This window comes from Mus caroli, chromosome 2, assembly GCF_900094665.2.
Source record: "Mus caroli chromosome 2, CAROLI_EIJ_v1.1, whole genome shotgun sequence".
NCBI lineage: Eukaryota > Metazoa > Chordata > Mammalia > Rodentia > Muridae > Mus > Mus caroli.
In genome coordinates this window covers 57,614,672-57,634,580 of record NC_034571.1, presented here as the reverse complement: position 1 = coordinate 57,634,580, position 19,909 = coordinate 57,614,672, and the positions used below count along the sequence as shown (strand labels likewise).

General features: G+C 37.3%; 1 protein-coding gene and 1 non-coding gene across 6 annotated transcripts in view; both read left to right on the top strand.

The window, feature by feature from the left end:
* Positions 1-19,909, top strand: part of Kcnh7 (potassium voltage-gated channel subfamily H member 7) — a 456,981-nt gene that overhangs the window by 346,098 nt on the left and 90,974 nt on the right. The gene's annotated exons all lie outside the window — the stretch shown is intronic.
* On the top strand, positions 9,825-9,960 carry LOC115030506. Its single transcript, XR_003836099.1, has one exon. It is a non-coding gene; the product is annotated as a small nucleolar RNA SNORA17 (small nucleolar RNA).

Here is a 19,909-nt window from a genome sequence, read left to right as displayed (position 1 = left end):
ATGCATGCACACATGCACACACACATACACATGCACACACACATACACACACATGCATGCACACATGCACACATACATACACACACATACACACAAACATACACACACATGCACACAAACACACACACATACACAGGGAGTAGGTGGAGTAGAGACAAATAACTTACTGAGTCTCTTCAAATAATTTTTTTGAATACTTAGTCCATCAGTATACAGAAGTCTAACAAATTTTATTTCTCAATTGAGAATGTTCTTCCATCAGAATGTCCTGTGGGAAAATATGTGAGGCATTTTCTTGATTAACAGTGCTGTAGGGGGAACAGTCTATGCAGGGTAGTGCCATCCCTTGGTAGGTAGTCCTGGGTGGCATGAAAATGCAGTTTGAGCAAGCTGTAGAGGATGAAGCCAGTAAGTAGCAACAGTTTCTTTAGTTCCTACCTCCAGGTTTCTACTTTGCTTTACTGCCTTGATTTCCACCAATGCCAGGCTGTAAGCTTCTGTAAGTCTTTCCTCCTCAAGTTTCTTTTGGCTAAGAGACGAAAGAGGATAGCTTCTTGTTTATAAAAGTTGAAAAAGAAATTAGGCTGAAATTATGAAAGTTAATGATTCTCTTGTTTGGATCGTTAGTTCTGCTTTATGTACTGATCCCTTACTCATGTCAATAAATTCATATACTTACTTGAAACCTATAAGAATATGCAAAGTTCACCAGGCTGTGGTGGCGCAAGCCTTTGCAGCACGTGGGAGGCAGAGTCAGGCGGATTTCTGAGTTCAAGGCCAGCCTGGTCTACAAAGTGAGTTCCAGGACAGCCAGGGCTTCACAGAGAAACCCTGTCTCGAAAAAACAAAAACAAAAACAAAAACAAAAACAAACAAACAAATAAAAAAAACCCAAAGAACAAAGAATATGCAAAGTTCATAAACCTTCCACCTCAACAGAAATTCAAACTCTGATATTCCAATATCATGGGCTAAAGCTTACTACTATGCATATTTAGCTAACAAATGATGGGAACTGTTTGTTTTAAAAGGTATGGTTAGTTCAACGCACCAACAAGCATTTAATATGAGTTAAATATCCCAATGCCCTTTTCGATAGTGTAACAGAGGCCCTGTGGAGAATCACTCTCCCCTTCTAACAGAGGGCACTAGGCTCTCTATCAGAAAAATAATTTTCCAATAATTGAGCCATTGCTACAAACATAAACTTAGAATGTATTTCGTCTTGACCCACCCTCATGATTTCTGCAATAAAAGTTCCCCATGTGTTTTATTTGTGTCGGTTCTACTTCCATTTCAAAAGCACCAAGAAAGCCCTGGGAGCCATAATGATTAACGGACTATTCTAGAGTTTAAAGTGATTTCTCAACTGTGATACCTTCCAGAGCACAAAAGAAATGCTCAAGTAGGTCAGGAGCTTAAACTGCCCAAGGGCCTACCTCATGCCAGTGGTAGACAGAGGGTCGGAAATTAAATTAGTGCCAGAGACTTCAATGGATCATGATTCAGTGGCATCAAATTGAATAGGAAGGTAAGACAATACAACTGTAATAAAGCCTTAACACTTCACTCGTTCAGACTTTTGCAATTTGGTATTTGTATTAATCCAGATGGTGAGTTGGTCTGAAAATATTCTGCACATTCTGTGACATGCTTTATATGGAAACGGGGCAAGGAACCCTTGAGTATAAGCGAGGCAAGACTCAAGTAAGCTTTATCTTGGGAGCTAGAGTACAGTATATCCATGGTCACATGAAACTTACAGAGTTGGTGACAGTGTTGTTGTCTTGTGATTTCAGAGAATGAAGTCATGAGCCACACAAGGGAGAGATGAGAATGAAGTCTTGTTGTAGGAGCATAGCTGGAAGATATAGATAGATAGATAGATAGATAGATAGATAGATAGATAGATAGATAGATAGATAGATAGATGATAGATGATAAATAGATAGATAGGTAGAGTTTTAGATAGAGTTATAGATAGAGTTATAGATGATATAGAGATAGAGATAGAGATAGAGATAGAGATAGAGATGATATAGATAATGGGCAAATCTCTTTTAGAGCAGAATGAGTCCTCTGAAGTAGATGACAGTTGAGCTGCTGGTGAGAGGCTTTTCTTAAGACTTATGGTATAAATGGGCATGAGGCATGAGGAAATGAGTTGAGTCCATTCAGCTCATTCACTCGATGTCCATGAGCCACTCAGCTTCTGTCACACCTTCACATGGATCCCTTGAGCTGTGATGCTCATCGAAGTGATGTGAAAGAAGAGGAAAATTGCATCATGTCAGAGCAGGAACCAGGGTCCCCTCTGGCAGCCTTGGCTTCTATTCAGAAAAAAACTGAGGATATTTCTGCCAAGAATCATGGTCTTTGTCCCTAAATAGCCTGACTAGTTTCTGTCTCCTGTTGTCATCAATATGTACTAGAAAAGAGAACTTACAGACGACATTATGGGAAAGTTGACCATGAGATCAGACACCGACAAAATATCTTTCAGGATTGATTTACCAGGTTTATACTGTGATAACTACAAAATGATATCAAATGCCATGCCACAAATTGAATCTGAATCTACAACGAGCTAACCAGTGAAGTAACTCATGATCCTCTATGCTCTTAAACAGGTCTTAGCTACTTGTTGGAAAGTCCAGTTTTGGTTCCAGATGTCTTTATATTACTGTCAAGAATTATTAAGTGGGAAGAAATAGTTAGTAACTGGCAAAATGTATGGTCAAAGTTTCTTACAGTAGCCTAACTTTCCATTGTCAAAGCTATGATTCAGAGTTCAAAACAATTATTTCTATTTTGTGAAAATACAAGTCCCTACCCAGTGCACACTCTCTATTGTCTAGTTCCACGTATGTGTATCATCACCATTTCCAGCCTAGTGCATCTTTAATCTTGCTTCCTAAAGAATGTTTCTTAATCTGAGGCAAATTCATACAGTGATATGCCATATCCTGAACTATGGTTCCTTTAAACCTGATAAATCATTTCGGGATAGTGATGAAGTCTGTGTGGTCAGCCCTCGGAAGCCTTCCTCTGCTATCTTTAAAGCTCCATGGAAATACTCTAAGTGACTTCCTAAATCAATTATGGCATTTCACACAAAATCAAAATAGTAATTTTTTTCAAGCAACATGAGACAGAAAAAAAGAATTAGAACAAAATGTTTGGCACCACTTAATTTTTTTCTTCTGTGTATTTTTCTCTGTGAAGATGGAAATGACCGAGATGGTTTAGCTCTAGATAGAAAATAAAAAGCAAAACACTCCCTCTTTCCCCCATGCTCTCTCTGATGCCTACTGAATACAAACTCAGTTTGCTTTGTTTACTCAAGACTTCTCCCTGAGGCAGGGATGTTTGCAGTGAAGTGGCAGGTGCTGGTCGAGTGCCAGCCAGTCAGTCTGTACACTAAGAGCTCTGCAACCTTTGGCATTTCTCTGCTGTGCTCCCCCCTTTGAAGGCCTGTTGTGCTCTGAGCACTTCTGACATGCAAGGCTTGAGGTATCCTTCAGGCTGAGTCAACTCAAAGAGGTCACACTGAGAACTCTGCAGACTATCCAGAATGACCAGGGTTTACAAGTTAACAGTTGCTTGGGGCCACGTAAGAATCCCCTACTTCTTTTTTGCTGTCTTGAATACAGTTTTGCATAAAAATCAGGTATAATAATGCCATTCAGGGACAATGTTTATATGTCCATTCAAATTCTAGACATCTTGTTTCTAAAGTTCCGAGGTACTAAAAACATAAATAAATCTGATGGTCTGTTTTGAACCCATGAGCATTTTTTACTGCTATAATAAAGGAATGTTGCAAGTGTGGTTTATGCTTTTGTGCATAAACCATTTTCACATCTTCAAAGCTGTATTTCTACCGTGATAATGGGATCTCATGTTGTGTATCTTCTAACTCGAAAATATTCCCTGAGAAGATATTCTCTTTTCAGCTCACAAGGAAATGAAACATTGTGTTCCACCATCATTACTTAGTAAAAATCATAATGAGGTTAACAGTTGTACCATCAATTATTTCAAGATTAGGTATGCTTAAATATTTCTAAAAGTGTATTTAATAGAGTGCCCTAATGAACCTATGCTATTAACTGTAAAGAGCAAGTGATATATTGCTTGGTAAAATGGGAGTAATTTCAAATGAACTGGGAAAAAAAACTTTCATTAGTTTAAGATTTATAACTTTTACTTTAAATATACATAACATTAAAAATATAAAATCTGCAAAAAAAAATCACCTTATTTTATCATTTGTCTTCTTAATAAGGAAAATGGTAATTCTAATATAATGAAGGTTTTAGAAATATTGAATAGATTAAAGTGACCCGAGGTATTATTTGACAGTAATACTAAGCAAATATTAATATTTTGCTACACCCTTTGTTATAACAAATCTGCATCACAAGATTAATACAGAAAGTCTGTTCTATGTGTGGAGTTCCAGTATAATTTGGATCAGACATTTTAGGAGTATTGTTTCAACAAGTTACTATACTGAAAAAACTAAGGACTGATTAATTGAGTTTCATTAATGGGAGGCAGACTTCCTAATGAGATGCAATATTCCAAAGGCTTCATCCAGATTTTGGATGTTTGGAACAGCCTTCCCAGTCTGCCTCACTGAAGGCAAACTGCTCCCCACAAAAGGTCTTCTCCAGTTGCAGCTCTTCAGGGCTAGTGTATTCTTGGTGGAATTATCTCACCCATTGATTGATGCCCTGGGAATTTTAGTGTTCATACAAACTAACAAACGTCCACCAGACAAGCACCAGCAATGCCCAGCTGGCTCTTTGTCCCCCATGGGAAATTTTCTCAGTTAGAGGCTGGTAATTGTTTAGTGCAGCTGCCGCTGTTTCAAGGGTGCCAGCTCATCTGAGCCAACTGTATGCACACAGCCATGACTCATGAGCCCGAGAAAGCACACATCAAGGGTGGGTGGGGGACTACAAGGACTCCATTTTAAAATTGCCTTCTTCTTTGTCTACGATTTGAGGGAAAAATTCACAGTGAAAGGTACTTATTTAAGCAGTATAAATATCCTATATAGTCATGAATTTCAGCTATAGAAGTGCATTATAATCTTGCCGTTTTTTAAAACACTTGCTGTATATATCTCAACAGTCTTAGCTCTACTGTATGTGTTACAATAACAGCTATATTGTAAGAACTGTAGTTTCTTACACACACATGTGCATGTAAACACTCACACACAAACACATATACACAAATACACACAGTCCCAAAACACCATACACAAACAAACACCACACACAAATGCACACTCACATGCACAGGCACACCGTGATATAGATTAAAGAAAGCTTGATATTCAGAGTGAAGAACAATCTGATAGAGAATAGATATGGAAGCCTGAGTAGCTGGCTTGGTGCCAAGATAGATGGCATGAGAGCTTGCTATAGAGTTTCCAAAAATATCCTAGAAATACCAGAAATACATTTTTGTGAGGGGAAAAAAGGATCATTACTCTGAGGCGATTTGAATTCATTAGGGCTTTATTGTCAATTAGAGAGAGCAATCTTATCCGGGATATTACTTGCTTCAGTAGTATGTAAATGGCATAATTAGACAGTGTCATCATACTACACATACACTAAGTTGTCTCCAGGGATCTCCGTAGTATATATGATTGGACAAAAGTTTTGACACATCAAGGACCTATTGTTGAGTAAGAAATTAAGCTCAGGTTTAATGTCTGGAACAATAAGCATTTGCTGCCTCTGGTCAGGAATTGAAGACAAGTTTCCTTGGGAATAGCTGTGGGTCACTCCAGGTCTTTTGCAAGGCTGACAAGGTATCTGTAAGTCATGGCTGCAATAAACTTGGTCATAACTATGGACATCTCTAGAATAAATTAGGAAAGGGTCTTTTTCCATTCTCACTTACGGTTTTAGGATTTAGAAATATTATATGTTGTCCTTGGGATTTCCACCAGGGCTTCCTCTCACCACTTTCCTTTTACTGTGGAGGCAAAGATGGAGTAAGAGAGTATGCACAATACAAAGACACTGTCTATTTGTAACTTAGTATTAGTAACACCCCTGTGTCTTTTGCTACTACATTCTGTCACAAGAGTCAAGTCTATAAGTGCAGCCTACATTCATGAGGACAGAATTTCAAGAGAAGGAGAAATCACTGGAGACCATCTGAGAGACTGCTTACCACATGAAGGGATCATCTTAATGTCAGAGCCACTAATTTTCATACATTCCAATAAAACTTCCTTTATTCTGGCAAAGTGCTCCTTAGCAGCTGAAAATCTGAGTGGACAGAGCATGTTTGTGGAGTTCAGAGGAGAACCTGGGTCCCTCCTCCCATGACATGGGTTATGAGGCTCAAGCTCAGATGGACTGCCAGGCCTGATGGTTATGTCAATCATTTGTTAAGACATCTGCTAATTTGAAATGGTCTTCAAACTCTTGGGCTTTAAAACTAAGCAATGTAAGTTCTAACCGCAATTATGCCATGCGATGTTATGATGCTGGAATGTTTATATAACACATGGGTATTCAATTTCTTCACTGAAAATTTATTTTGATAGAATTAATGTGAAAATTGAGAAAAAAATAAACTTTCATATAGGTCTTTATACCACAGTGTCTAGTTTATACAAAGAATCCCATAGTACTGTAATTATAAGTCCCTCATTATTGTCTGGAGTTAGTTCTTAGAAAACTATAAAACATTGTAAACTAATACTCTGAGCTTATTTTTAACTAATACTGATGTTAACTTTGTCTAGAAAGGTTTGCCCTCAGATGTTTTATTAATGAGAATTTCATACGAACCTATAACATGGTTTGATCAAACCCAACCCCATTTGCTTCCCTCCAATTCTGCCTCTCCCTGTAGCTGCTTGTATTCTAATGCTAATTGGGTTCCCCAGAAGTTTACATGAGAAGGTCTGCACATGGCTTCTGGGTACCTACCCCCAGTTAATTCTGATTGGCGAATAAAGATACCAGCAGCCAATAGCTGGGAAGGAGAGAGAGAGAGAGAGAGAGAGAGAGAGAGAGAGAGAGAGAGAGAGAGAGAGAGGATTTAGGATTCCTGGGCTTGGACATTGAGGAGGAAAGGAGAAAGGAGGAGAGATGCCATGCCTAAGGAGTTTGTAGGACAGAGCAGTAGGATTACCATGTAAAGGAGCCAAGGGAACACAGCTAGAGATCTATTGGGTCTATTGGGTCAGGAGCAACTAATACGTAACATAGACATTAGTAAGTAGTAACTTGGAATCATTGGTGGGAGGTAGATTCTAACAGCACAGAGGTTAGGCAGTTGTCAGCTATTGTGCTGCTTAAGGCATATTAAAATATAAAGGTTGTGTGTGTGTGTGTGTGTGTGTGTCTTTCATTCGGAAACATGGAAACAGTTGGGTTGGGAAGCAACCCTGTGCTAGGGATTTATTATTAATCTTTATGGATCCCAATATGGGGCACTATTTTGTTGCAGGAATTTCCAACCCCAGCAAGCCCACATTAAAAGTACATGATCCAGTTATTATAATTATAAGCTACATGCCTAGATGGGGAAGATCCAGCACTATATTAACTTATTCCCCAACTATACGACTTCTTGATACTTGTAGCTTCTCCTCGCCACATGGTTCTGGTTCATCAAGGCTTCCTCCTCCTCCTCCTCCTCCTCCTCCTTCTCTTCTACCTGTACTTCTTCCTCTTCTTCCTTCTCTTTTTCCTCCTCCTCCTCCTCCATCTCTACCTACTCCTACTCTCAGACCTCTAGTCCCACCTTTCCCCTCCACTGCCCAATCATTGGTTCTAGCCTTTATTGACCAGTTAAAATGGGGAAAAGTTACATGTGAGATCACCTGAGTGTGTGATGGACTATGTGTTGGCGGCAACCCTTCTGGAGGAAATGGAATTAACATCAAAATACAAACAGCACCAGGCCAATCCACAACACTATCCTGTCTACATTTTCAACATGTGCTCTTAAAAAAAATAGTCACAAATCCACTTTGTGGTGTTTCTGTGTTACATAGGTGTAGAACCATCTGCCTGGGTATATTTAGCCATGCAGTGGCTAGGTAAGACTCTCTTTCCCCTGTTGCCAATATTGTCTCAGATAAGGCTTGGATGTCACCAATCCCTAACCCAATCATTCTAGAGTGTTTCCTTAACCTCGTGGGGGTATTATGCATGCAGTCAAAGCCACAGCAAGCTCATGAGCTCATGTGTGTAACATCCCTGTGTTGTTCCATAATTACTATTTCACAATAGATGTCTACTCACTCTAGTTCTTTCAATTATCTTTCCATCCTCTCTTCTGAATGGTCTCTGAACCTTGAAAAAGAGGGGTGTCAAATAGATGTCTCACTTACAACTAAGCACAGCACAATCTTTCATTCTTCACATGTTGGCCAGCTCTGGGTCTTTATATTAATTGTCATCTACTACAAAGAGAAGCTCCTCTAATGAGGTTGAAATACACTTATCTGTGGGCATAATGATAAAAATTTAAAGGTCAATTTATTACTGTGCCTGTGTCTGAATAAATGTACTTGATTCTCTCATGGGTCCTATGACCTAAAAAGGTATGGAGCTTTTACTCAGATAACTGCTTAAGTTACAACTGTGAAACAGGCTTTAAATCTAATCAGGAAGTGAGTGGTTATTCTTACAACATTCATGCCAAAATTATAACTACCTTTTTCGCAAACTTCTATTTGAGGAACTCCAGTGAATCCAAATTGCTTTCCTCTAGGAAGGTTTTACACACACACACATAATTCCACACTAGGAGATTCTTCTCAGTCTTCTTCAGTCTCTATGACTCATTCTGTCATGGTACTAAGCACATTCATGTCTGTTTCTTAACTTGCTGCAAAGGCTGTTTATTCACTATATTGTGGACCATACTAAAATGTGGGCTCATCAAAAGTAAATTTGAATGTTTTATTTCTGTATGCATGGAAAGTAGCTCGGGGCTATTATAGTATGTTTCCAATAAATATGAGGTGAATGATTTAATGAATGAAAGAAAGGATGAATTAATGATTTGAGATAGTCTCAAAATTTAGAATGATGTTGATATAGTCTCTTTCTCTACTTGATTCTACCATTCACCTACTAAAAACCCCAAATCTTGGTTCCATAAGCATTTTCCTTCTATTTATTTGAAGAGACAGCTTCTTGAACACAAGTTGTTTAGATCAAAGAGCATGCATTTTTTACAGTCGTAGTTCTTAAATTACAATTTAGATGAAAGTCAGTGTTTCACTGACTCGCTGTTACTTTGTGTTTTGAAGTCTATAACTTGATAATAACTGCATCATGTCATAAGCCTATCTATTGCTCATAACCTCCTCTCAAACCTTTTCCAAGGTTTCATTGTTTTTTCTGTCTGCTCTCTGACATTTCCAAAACGAAATACAAGTATACACATGAGGGCTTGCCTATATGTCAACAGTAAAATATAACAGCACATCAGAGGAACTATAATAAATTTGTTACATTCATTTGTTAAAATTCATATCTCAAAGCATTTCTTACACTCTGAAGCAAAGGGGAAAGAGCTAGATTTGAAAAATCTTTGAGTCTGTACTTGCACATTGAAAATTCTTGAGAATGATGACCCTTGATACTGAACTTTCTAGATTACAAAACTGAAAAATAAATTTCTCTTGTTTATAAGTCACCCAGGAACCACAAAGGACCAAAACTTCTGCATAAACGTCCATTTTTCCATGTTGAGCAAGCATAGTAAATTACATTTAGAATTCGATAAACATTGTTTTCACAAACTTTACTTTAAAAGTCACTTTCACTGCCCCTAGAAGGGTTGCAAGTGTGGCTGCTGTATCACATATGCATCAGTAAGGGGCAGAGAAGAGAGAAGCTATGTCTACAGCCAATGTTCTGACCTGTGAACGTCTGAATGATTGGTAAGTAGCCTAACATTCCCTGAAAAATGAAAGCCTGAGATGACTGCCAATCCAGGGAAAGAGGTCTTTGACAGGGAGCTAGCTTCTCACACTGCAGAATATGCACATGGGAGATCTGTCCCTACCACTGTACTGCACCATGGCAGCACTGGGGAGAGCAAGCCCTGGACCTCACCTGAGCAGCACAGGACAGCTGACCCTAGTGGTTAGTGGACCCAGAGAGCATGAGCGTGGAGAGCATGGGGAGCCCCAGTCACTTGTCTCCAGTGTTGTGACATGAATGAGGGAGAGATGCCACCCACCCCTTGCCACCTACAACAGGCAGGAGAGCTAGCCCCAAGGTCATCAGATCTGGAGAGCTGGCTCTGTCCCTCACCTTTGGCAGTACTCAAAAGAACAGACAAACACCTCACCTGGTCCTAGATATGGGCCTTGTGGTTAGCCAGACCCAAGGGTGTGAGTATGAGAAAATTGAGGCATGAACCGTGAAGAGATGTCCTCTCTTCCCTCACTCCTTACCATCTATGGCAGAAAGAAGATCAGCTCCGGGAGTCATGAGAATGGGAGAATAAACCGTGTATCTCACTGGCTGCAACTAGAGAGCAGGCCCTGGGTCTCATCTGGGCAGCAGGGTAGAGCTGGCCTTGGTAGCAGGGAGTTCTGGTGAGCCAGCCCTGAGGATATGAAAGCAGGAGAGCTGGTGGACTTACCAGCTCAGATACCTCTCAGGACCAGATCCAGACCTTTTGATTGGCCCATTCCAACATCCTTCCATCTATGAACTACTTAAGTGCATGAAGGGCTGGTCCTATAGGTCCAAAACTACAGGATCTCCATGACACAGAGCAACAACAGGATATCTGAGAGGAGTCATTAAAATGAACATTTGCAAGTAAAGAAGTGTGAACAAAACGGTACACTATAGGACACACTGTGACACCCTAAAGCTTCCACAATGAGTTTATTTTTTTTTCTCATTGGGGAGGTTGCAATGGTAAAGGACTTATATGAAGAGAAGGTATGAGTGGGATTGAGGTGCATGGTGTGAAGTTTAAAAAGAACCAATAAGAATAGATTTTTTATGAAGTCTTTCTTTTAGAAGTAGAGATTGTATTTCATGATATAAAAATCCAAGATAAATAAATGTCTCCCCAGTTGAAAGTTGTCATATTTATGTAGGCATGGAATTTTTGTTCATTCAAACATGAAGCAAACACCAACATAATGTAAAACAGTGATACTCAGACCTTTACTTTTTACTATTTTGAAAATTTGATTACTAATGAAGTTTTGTTTGTCCCTGTGACCTATCATTTTATTTTTTTAAATGTTATTAGTTATTTTGTTAATTTACATTCCAAATGTTATCCCCTCTCCTGGTTTCCCTCTGAAAACCACCTATCCCACCCTCCACCCCCTGTGTCTATGAGGGTGTTCTTCCACCCACACTCCCACTGCTACCTCACCACCCTCGAATTCCCCTGCACTGGGATATCAAGTCTTCACAAGACCAAGGGCCTCTTCTCCCATTGATGCCTGTCAAGGCCATCTCCTGGTCCATATTCAGCTGGAGCCATGGGTCCCTCAATACAAGATTATCTTCTTGTCTACAGGAAATAATCACTTTCAATTTCTCAGAAGCACAATAACTTCTGATCACACCCCTAGCAACAAATAGAATGCCCCCTCTTCCAGCCCTTTATGTGGAATACTTCAGGCTGCTTCTTTTCCACGGTCTTGTAAATTCCCAGAATAAAAATTCCCACTGCTAGAGGAGAAAGAACAAAATTTATCCTGAAGATAAACAGAATTATTTGGAAATGATATACAATGATAAGTAGACTCACTCCATCAGAGGGGATGTAAGCCAAGATCCAGACTGATGTGTCTTTCCATTTTGTAGTAATACTTTCCATTTATCCTTTACTTGTATTTAATTAACATTTAGCATGCTAGAATCACTATTCCTCATTTCAGAACATATTGTTTTAAAGGTTAGTATTGAGCTAACTTGATGCTTCTTCTCTCTGAAAAATAAACAAACAAAAAGCATGGGGTCCAATGTGTGCTCTACAGCTGCCCCTGGGCATAGACCCTGCCATGGAATGTGTTTGATATACCCAATGTCACCCCACTGTAGAAATTTGATGTATTTTCCTCTCCCCCAGCAGCTGGGGTCTTATGCAGACTGACACAGTCTCTATGTGCTCATAAATGCTATTTCTTTGAAGCCACTCACCAACTCTAGTTCTTACAACCTTTCCATTCCAAGTTCCTCATAGGTGCCTGAGCACTGAGATGAAGAATATGATACTGACATCTACTTAGGGCTTAATATTAGAAGTTTTATGCTCTGCGTATTAACCAGTTGTGGGTTTAAGTGTTAATTAATATCTACTCCAAGAACAAGCTTCTGTGATGAAGGTTGAGTAATGCATTGACTGGTGGATATAGCAATAATGTAATAGGTATGATAATGCAATCAGTAGAGCCGGTAATGTCTGAGGGAGTCAATAGGACCCCATTGACCATCCACTCAAACTTTAACTAATGTATGAAATCCAGAAGTTGGAAAAACACTACCTTAAATGCTAATGTCAAATGAAGTCTGAATTACATGTGAAAAGCCTCAAATAAGTTATCAATGAGACTGAAATAATAAGAACTATTTAAGATATGAATTACACTAAAGAACATCATTTCCTATTTGTCATTTGAAACTTGACAGACTATCTCAAAAGAAATAATCCATGTGTTTTGCTATTCATCCATGTTCAATAGAAAATTGAGCAGGATCATTTCAAATACAAAGTTGGGTTTGAAAGAAAACCTAGACTATTTTATATACTGGTAAGACACTAAAGCTACAATGAAGAAATCAAGAAAAGTGATGCACAAGTACAGTTGTATTTTACACATTTAATAAGATGGCAGTTATTGAGAAAATTGTGCTCCCTGTGAAGAGGCACACAGTGGCTTGATTTCCACTTGTTCCTTGAAGGTAATATGCCTTATGTTTCAGTTACATTCATGCTTCCACCTAGGAGGAATAAAAAAAATTATTAGCTTTCTTTTTCCTAAAAATATCAAGGCTAAAATGTGTCTGATGAGACATAATGTATAATATCAGCCAAAACGGAATTTGTGACCATTTAGAATCAAGAAAAATGACCTCCCACGAAGTTATCCCTGAGAAGTGATGGGAGAAACAGGATGCCTGTGATTATTCATACAAAGTTACTGCTTCTTCATCGAACATTCTAAATAAGCTAAAATGCCATTCTTGTTTCTCTTCGTTTATTTTAAATTATGCATGTGCTTATTGGTTGAAAGTTACTACTGAAATCAAAGGTGATTTGTTTTAAATGAACTAAATCAGAATTCTTCTATATGACTTGATAACAACACTGTTAGAAGGCTGTGTTTGATAACATTATCCCATTAATACCCTCAGGTAAGTTTTGGGTATAACTATCTCTATATAATGATAAAATCAGTCTTATATTTAATTTGATGACTCAACATGGATTTTAGTATTAGCATAATAGGTTTAGTATTAGCTTAATATTTTTCTTTCACAAAGGATCTGGTAATACATAATTAAGATAAAAGTGCTTTTATGGTTTTCACTTATCATGCAACTTTAATCCATATCTTGAGGATAGGGTATCTATTTAATATTTTCATAATTTTCTCTTACACAAATCTGATTTCTGCTAAACCTTCATTAAGTAAGAAAGCAGAAGAAAGTGAGGGACAGAGATGAAAGGAAAAGATAAAGAAGGGAGAATTATAAAAACATAGGAAGAAGGGTTAACAGCAAATTCTCTGGAAGCCATCTCTTTATACTTTTGTGGTTATATTAGTTCGGCTTCTGGTATATTGGCCTTCATAAGCCTTATTCTCCTGGGTCCCCACTGAAGTTTGTCAGGTCTCCAAAAAGAACAAATCCAGGAGGCAAATGAGAGCCTTCCAGGAACCTGTTACTAAAGTAAATGACTTGAGTAAATTCTTGCAGTTAGAATAAAATATCATAGACTCTTAGCCAGTCCCTACCTATCAGATGTGATCTATCTGAGTAAGACTCATCAACTTCCCCTCATGTAGAAATGTTCCTGTTGTCAAAGCTGCTTCCTAATGAATTAGCTCATTTCTTATTTGAAGATTTAGCTGGAAGAAAAGGTTACTGTCCTCTATATTTATAGAATACAATATGATGCTTTGATATACATCTTCGTGGTGGAGTAATAAAAACGACTAATTAATACATCTATCTCAAAGCAAATCTCAGCTCACATCTGAAAGTTAGCAGAGATTTTGCCTTGGGAGTTTTCAGAAACCTTCCTTCTTCCTTCTGCAACAATCTATTCCTCAGGCAAGATGCCACCCTTGATTTCATTGGGACCTTGAGCAAATTTTCTACTAGTGATACTGTTGGTATATTTGTTATTATTCTTTGATAATTTAATGCAGTATATTTCTATCATAATTTTCCTGACCCCCAACTCCTCCCAGTTCCTCTACCTTTTCTGCCCATCCCTATCATATTTTTCTTACTTATAAAAGAAAGAAAGAAAAGATGTTTAAAAACAGAGGAACCTTTGTGGTGTTGGTCAATTATAGTCCTGAGCACGGTTCCTGCCTTGAGATGTGTGTTTGAAATAAGTATCACTGTAACTGATTTTCACTCTTCTATTGTCTATCCATTGCAAATAGCTTCTTTGCTAAGAGTGGAACTTATGGCCTACGTCTGTCTCCTCCTCCAAGACTGGCTTGAGCCTGTGCAGGTCATATGTATCTTGTTACACTCTGTGTGAGTTCACACATGCATCAGCCTTGTGGTTTCCATAAAATGCTGTTTTCTCACAACCTCTGTCTCTTAGGATCATTCTGTCCCTTCTTCCATGTGGATCTTTGAGGCTTTGCAATATGGCTATGATGTGGACATCTCACTTGGGGATAGTGCTCTAATGTCTCTCACAGTAACATGTTGTCTGCCTCTGTTTTAATTACCACCTATTGCAAGAAGAAACTTCTCTGGGGACAGTTGAGGGATGTACTGATCTGATAGCCTACGTCATATCTAGTTATGTATTATCTTCTTTGTACCCATTTCTCCTCTTCAGTCCTCATCTTTTCCTAACAGAAACAGAATATGTGTCTCTCATCTCTTTCACGCTCCTAGTCTCCTGATCTCTGCTTCTTACATGATGATGTGTTGATTAAAAATTAAGATTGTAATTTCAAGATATTCACAAAAGACTTTGCTCTAAGTCAAGTGGGGGAGTGGTGTCCATGTTGATGTGGGTGTGGACACATGTAGATGTGCAGACAATATGAGTGCCTGTCTGTATAGAAGTCATGTCTTCTTTGATGCCTTCCAACGGGGTTTTGAGACAGGTTTTCTCTCTAAACTTTAAGCACATCAATTTGGCTAGACTAGCGAGCCAATAAACTCTAGGAATCTGCCTGTCTCTATCTTCCCCCCAGTGCTAGAGTTACAGATGCATACTATTGTGCTCTTCTTCTAAGCCAGGAGTTCTACTGTCTTATAGGTAATGGATAACTCTGAAAATTGGAAAGGGAATTAATACCTTTTCACTGAGAAACATATATCTCTATATAATATAACACAACACCTTTCAAACCTTAAGAGTCAACTTTTTCAAGTTAGCATAAAGAACACAATGCTAAACCTGATTTATAGCAGAGCCTGCACCTATGTGTATTTAATTTTTACAAAATCAAACAATAGTATGTACTCAAATGCACACACACACACACACATTTATCTCCATAGGCTAGTTTTAAAGTTTAGAAAATCATTTGAACTCAGAATGTTAAATGATTGTGTTACTTCATTTGACCATCTTATTTAATTTGGAAACCACTTCTTTCATGACAGATTTAAAATGTGGTTCTTTCGCATATTTTTTTTGAATGTCTGGGTAGTCGTCATTATAGAATGCCTGCTTTGAAGGTGCTTAGCCAGTTTAACTCAAATCATATGCTAAAACTCTGGAGAGTTTGCCTTTCCTAGTGCTAGATAATCCGTGTGATTCACTTTGCTACTCAGTGCTCTTCCCAGGAGATGTGAATACAGCAAGCCTATTAGTTTAATACAAGTCTCAAGTCAAAGGTAAATAACAGATAAACCAGCTCTGCTAACACAGCAGCATGGTAGTTAGCCGCTGCCAAAAGTACTGCCTAATCTTTTGTAAGGCTTAACCATTCCCTATTGAACTTTTCAAAAGAAAAAAGTACTCATTAATCCTGGTGTTCATGGAAAAATGCTCAAAGCAGATCCTCATTGAATAATAGTGCTGTTTCATACAAAGATTTCAGTTTTATATAACACCAAACTGTTGGAAGTTAAACAAATAACAATGTGCTATCAAGAAGACAAATAGACTTGGTTAAAAAAAATTTAGTCTGTATTAAACTGTACATCTAATTGGTAGTTTGAGGGAAAAGAAAATAGAAATGTCTTTCTGAATACTATGAAATCTCAGTTTTTTCCAATGAGTTGTTACCTTTTTCATCTTTCCTTTTTCTCTTAGAAGAAAATTCTTATTATAGTTCAGTTAATCATGCTTTATATTTCTAAAATATGGCATTTCTTAAAGGTGTGAAATATGTTGGCTTTATTAAGGAAATGTAATAGACTGAGTAGCAGATTTTTCTAGTTAATGGACTATGAGAATGTTCATTACATTGATAAACTAATATTTACTTACCTAATACTTCAATTCCCAAAACAATAGTTTCAAAGCTGTTACATGATTAATTTTAGCTGATTTTTCCTTAAAATTTATTTACTATTTGCAAAATAGATAATATTTAACATTATAAAATATGTATTTTCATTTAGACCACTTAAATAATATAAAGGACCATAGGAATAATAGCATAGTATTTTAAAATCAGGGTGTTTTTTTTTACTAAAAGAAGATAAATACAGTATAATTAATGTAATAATATGTTGTCAGTATTAAAGAAAAATGTGGCACTAGGGATACTTGTGACTATATCATAAATATATTATACTTCTTGATATTGTGGAGTTACAGTAGTGCTTATAGTCAAATATTTTAAACATGCTGTAAAATAGTGAGATTAGAATTTAATCGCCAAGTTCCAATATAAAGCAAACTGTAGTGAGCATTAGACATAAGCAGACCTCCTTCCTCTCTTCATACTCCAGTCTGTATCAAAGACAGTTTCCAATATTATAATCTTATACTCATAAATATTTCACCCTATAGTTCTAAATTGTAAGACATATTTTTTAAACATAACTACAGGGGCTGGAAACATAAATATCAATGATAAAGAGCACTATCTGTTCGTCTAGAGGACCTAATATCAACCCCTATTCCCACTGGCAGCTCATAACATATCTATTAATCCTGTTTGAGGGCATCCAATGCCTTCTTCTGGCTTCCGGGAGCACCGGACATACACATGATGCACAGACATAGATGCAGGCACAATACTCATACACAGAGAATGAAATAAAATAAAAATTGTTTTTAAAAATAACTATAGATTTCACTATACCTAAAAGCAAGAATTTTCACTTATTGTCCCTAAAAACATCATAACTGATTATTTCTTTTCTGTAATCTATGTCCCCCAACAAGAGGTAGGGGATATCCTTCCATTTTCTTGAATTTGAATTGACCTGCTTTGGCTCTGTCTAATTGACTATAAAATAAAATATTAGTCTAAACATTGAGAAAGTTTAGAAACTTAGAAGTTTCTGTTATTGACTCAGAGGAGATAAGAATAGAAAAAGAGAGGAAGGGAAAAGAGGAGTAGTGTGAAAGAAAGGGATGAGAAAAGAAAATGGAAAGAGAAAAAAACATGGAAGCAAACTTCCTCAACATATTGGGTAAGCTCTGTGCTTCAGGCAGCCTCAACAAGGGATCAACCATGTGAATCTTGGTTCTTTCTCAAAAGATAAGTATCACAAAACAAAAGCCAGTTGTTATCACATAGCACAGAAACCCTGCATTCTAACCCCTACCCTCATTCACATCTGATACACAAAACTATAAATTATTAATATCCACTATTCTCAGTCACAAAAATTTGGCTTGGTTTGTTGTAAGGAATAGGTAACTAAATCAATTTCAGTCCAAATTCAAATTACCCCAGTTGGTTTGTAAATATGCAGCTACTATGGGTATGTCTAAACCATGATGTAGGTGTCCCTACAGTTCTAAACCAGGATGAAAATGCTTTATATACATGATAATAAAACATCCCTGTTTTAGCATCGAATTCATTAAAGTTACATGGTATTACATGATGATATTATATTGTATGATATGAAATGGTATGATATGATATTTTTACAAAGAGCTGTGGTTTGGGCATATACTAATATGACCAAATACTGTCCCAACCATGTAGTTAAAAATTGAGATCCAAAGAGATTAGTGACTTACAAGAAAAAAGGCATATGTTACATCTTATTTTTAAATTCAGATCTTCAGATTTCTGGCAATGTTTCTTGCCCTATTCCAAGCTTGATTGTGCCTCCAGAGACTTGTATCATGGGTCACTCTATTTCAGACTTGTTGGATTGGAACTAGGGATGAAGGAGTTCTTCTCTATTCCTCATCCTTCCTTCTTGGGAAGTATTTATATCTCAGATGTATACTACTAAATCCCTAATGCTCGGTTCTTCGTGTAGCCTCTTGGTACATCTCTGTCAAGGTACCAAAGAGTTCTGACCTCTGATCATGGCCTTCTTTTCACCAGCGTTTTATTACCAGATACATTTCTGTCGAGCTGAGTGGGCCCATGTTCCCTGCCAGGCAATACTCCACAATCCTCAAGCTGCTCCCCATGGGATGATGAATCCTTTTTGAAAATCTTACTTTTTGTCATTGAGAAATTTCAGTCAGTATAATAATCATCTGACTCGTGAGAATAATGATCTTCTAGTACAGAATTGAGCTTGAAAACTCAAGCCCAACTGCATGTGTATTTGTAGTCAGTATTCATGATATTAAAATACAGTACAAAAAATTTGTTGAAATTACTTGACTAATAAAGTTACATGGTGATTGAATGATCATATAATTGGTGAATGCACATATTAAAAAAAAAAACCTGTAACATAACATGTGATACCATACCATCAAAATAAACTCCACAAGGTAGACAAAAGGCAACAGTTCTATGCTGTTGTAAATCATATGACAACATAATAAATAAACTACTCTAATAAACCCAGTTCAAGATTATTTGATTATATAATCACTAGATGGAGAATTCAATAATGCCCTTAAGCTAAAGTTAACTTTAAGTAAACAAAACCTCACAGAGTTATGAAGTAATACCATTTAAATTGGCTTTCAAAGGCCAGCAAGCCCAGTGTTTGCCTTAAGGATTACGTTTGATTATCCTGAAATAGCAATTAAATCTTTTGAAGTTGTAACATTATTTTGGCTTTTTCAAAAAGGCATTGGAGGTTAGAAAAGAAAAGCCACGATTTTATGTGTTAGATTGGCTCATGACAAGTGGCCAATTTTTGGTTCCTTTTGGTCTACAGGATTGTCAAACATGGAATTAAAGAGATGATAACTTTAGTCCAATGATGCTATTTTATAATTCATCTGTTTTCATTTTTGGCATTTTGGAAGTTCCCTATGGCCGAAGATAATAAAGCATTAAAAAGTTTTTTAAAACAATGGAGTTTTATTCTCTTGTAACTTGGAAATCTATATGGTCCAGATCAGAGTGCCAACACAGTGTCTTCCTCTCAAAAGTCAGGGGGAAATCTGAATCTCTAAGGTCACATTCACAGATACTCTGGATTAGGACATAAATATATTTTGAGATGTACAAATTATAATAGTCATATTGAGAGGAATAATCTAAGCCAAGCATTTTGTTTAGTTTGTTTTTGTTTGGTTTGTTTTTGTTTGGTTTGTTTTTGTTTGGTTTGGTTTG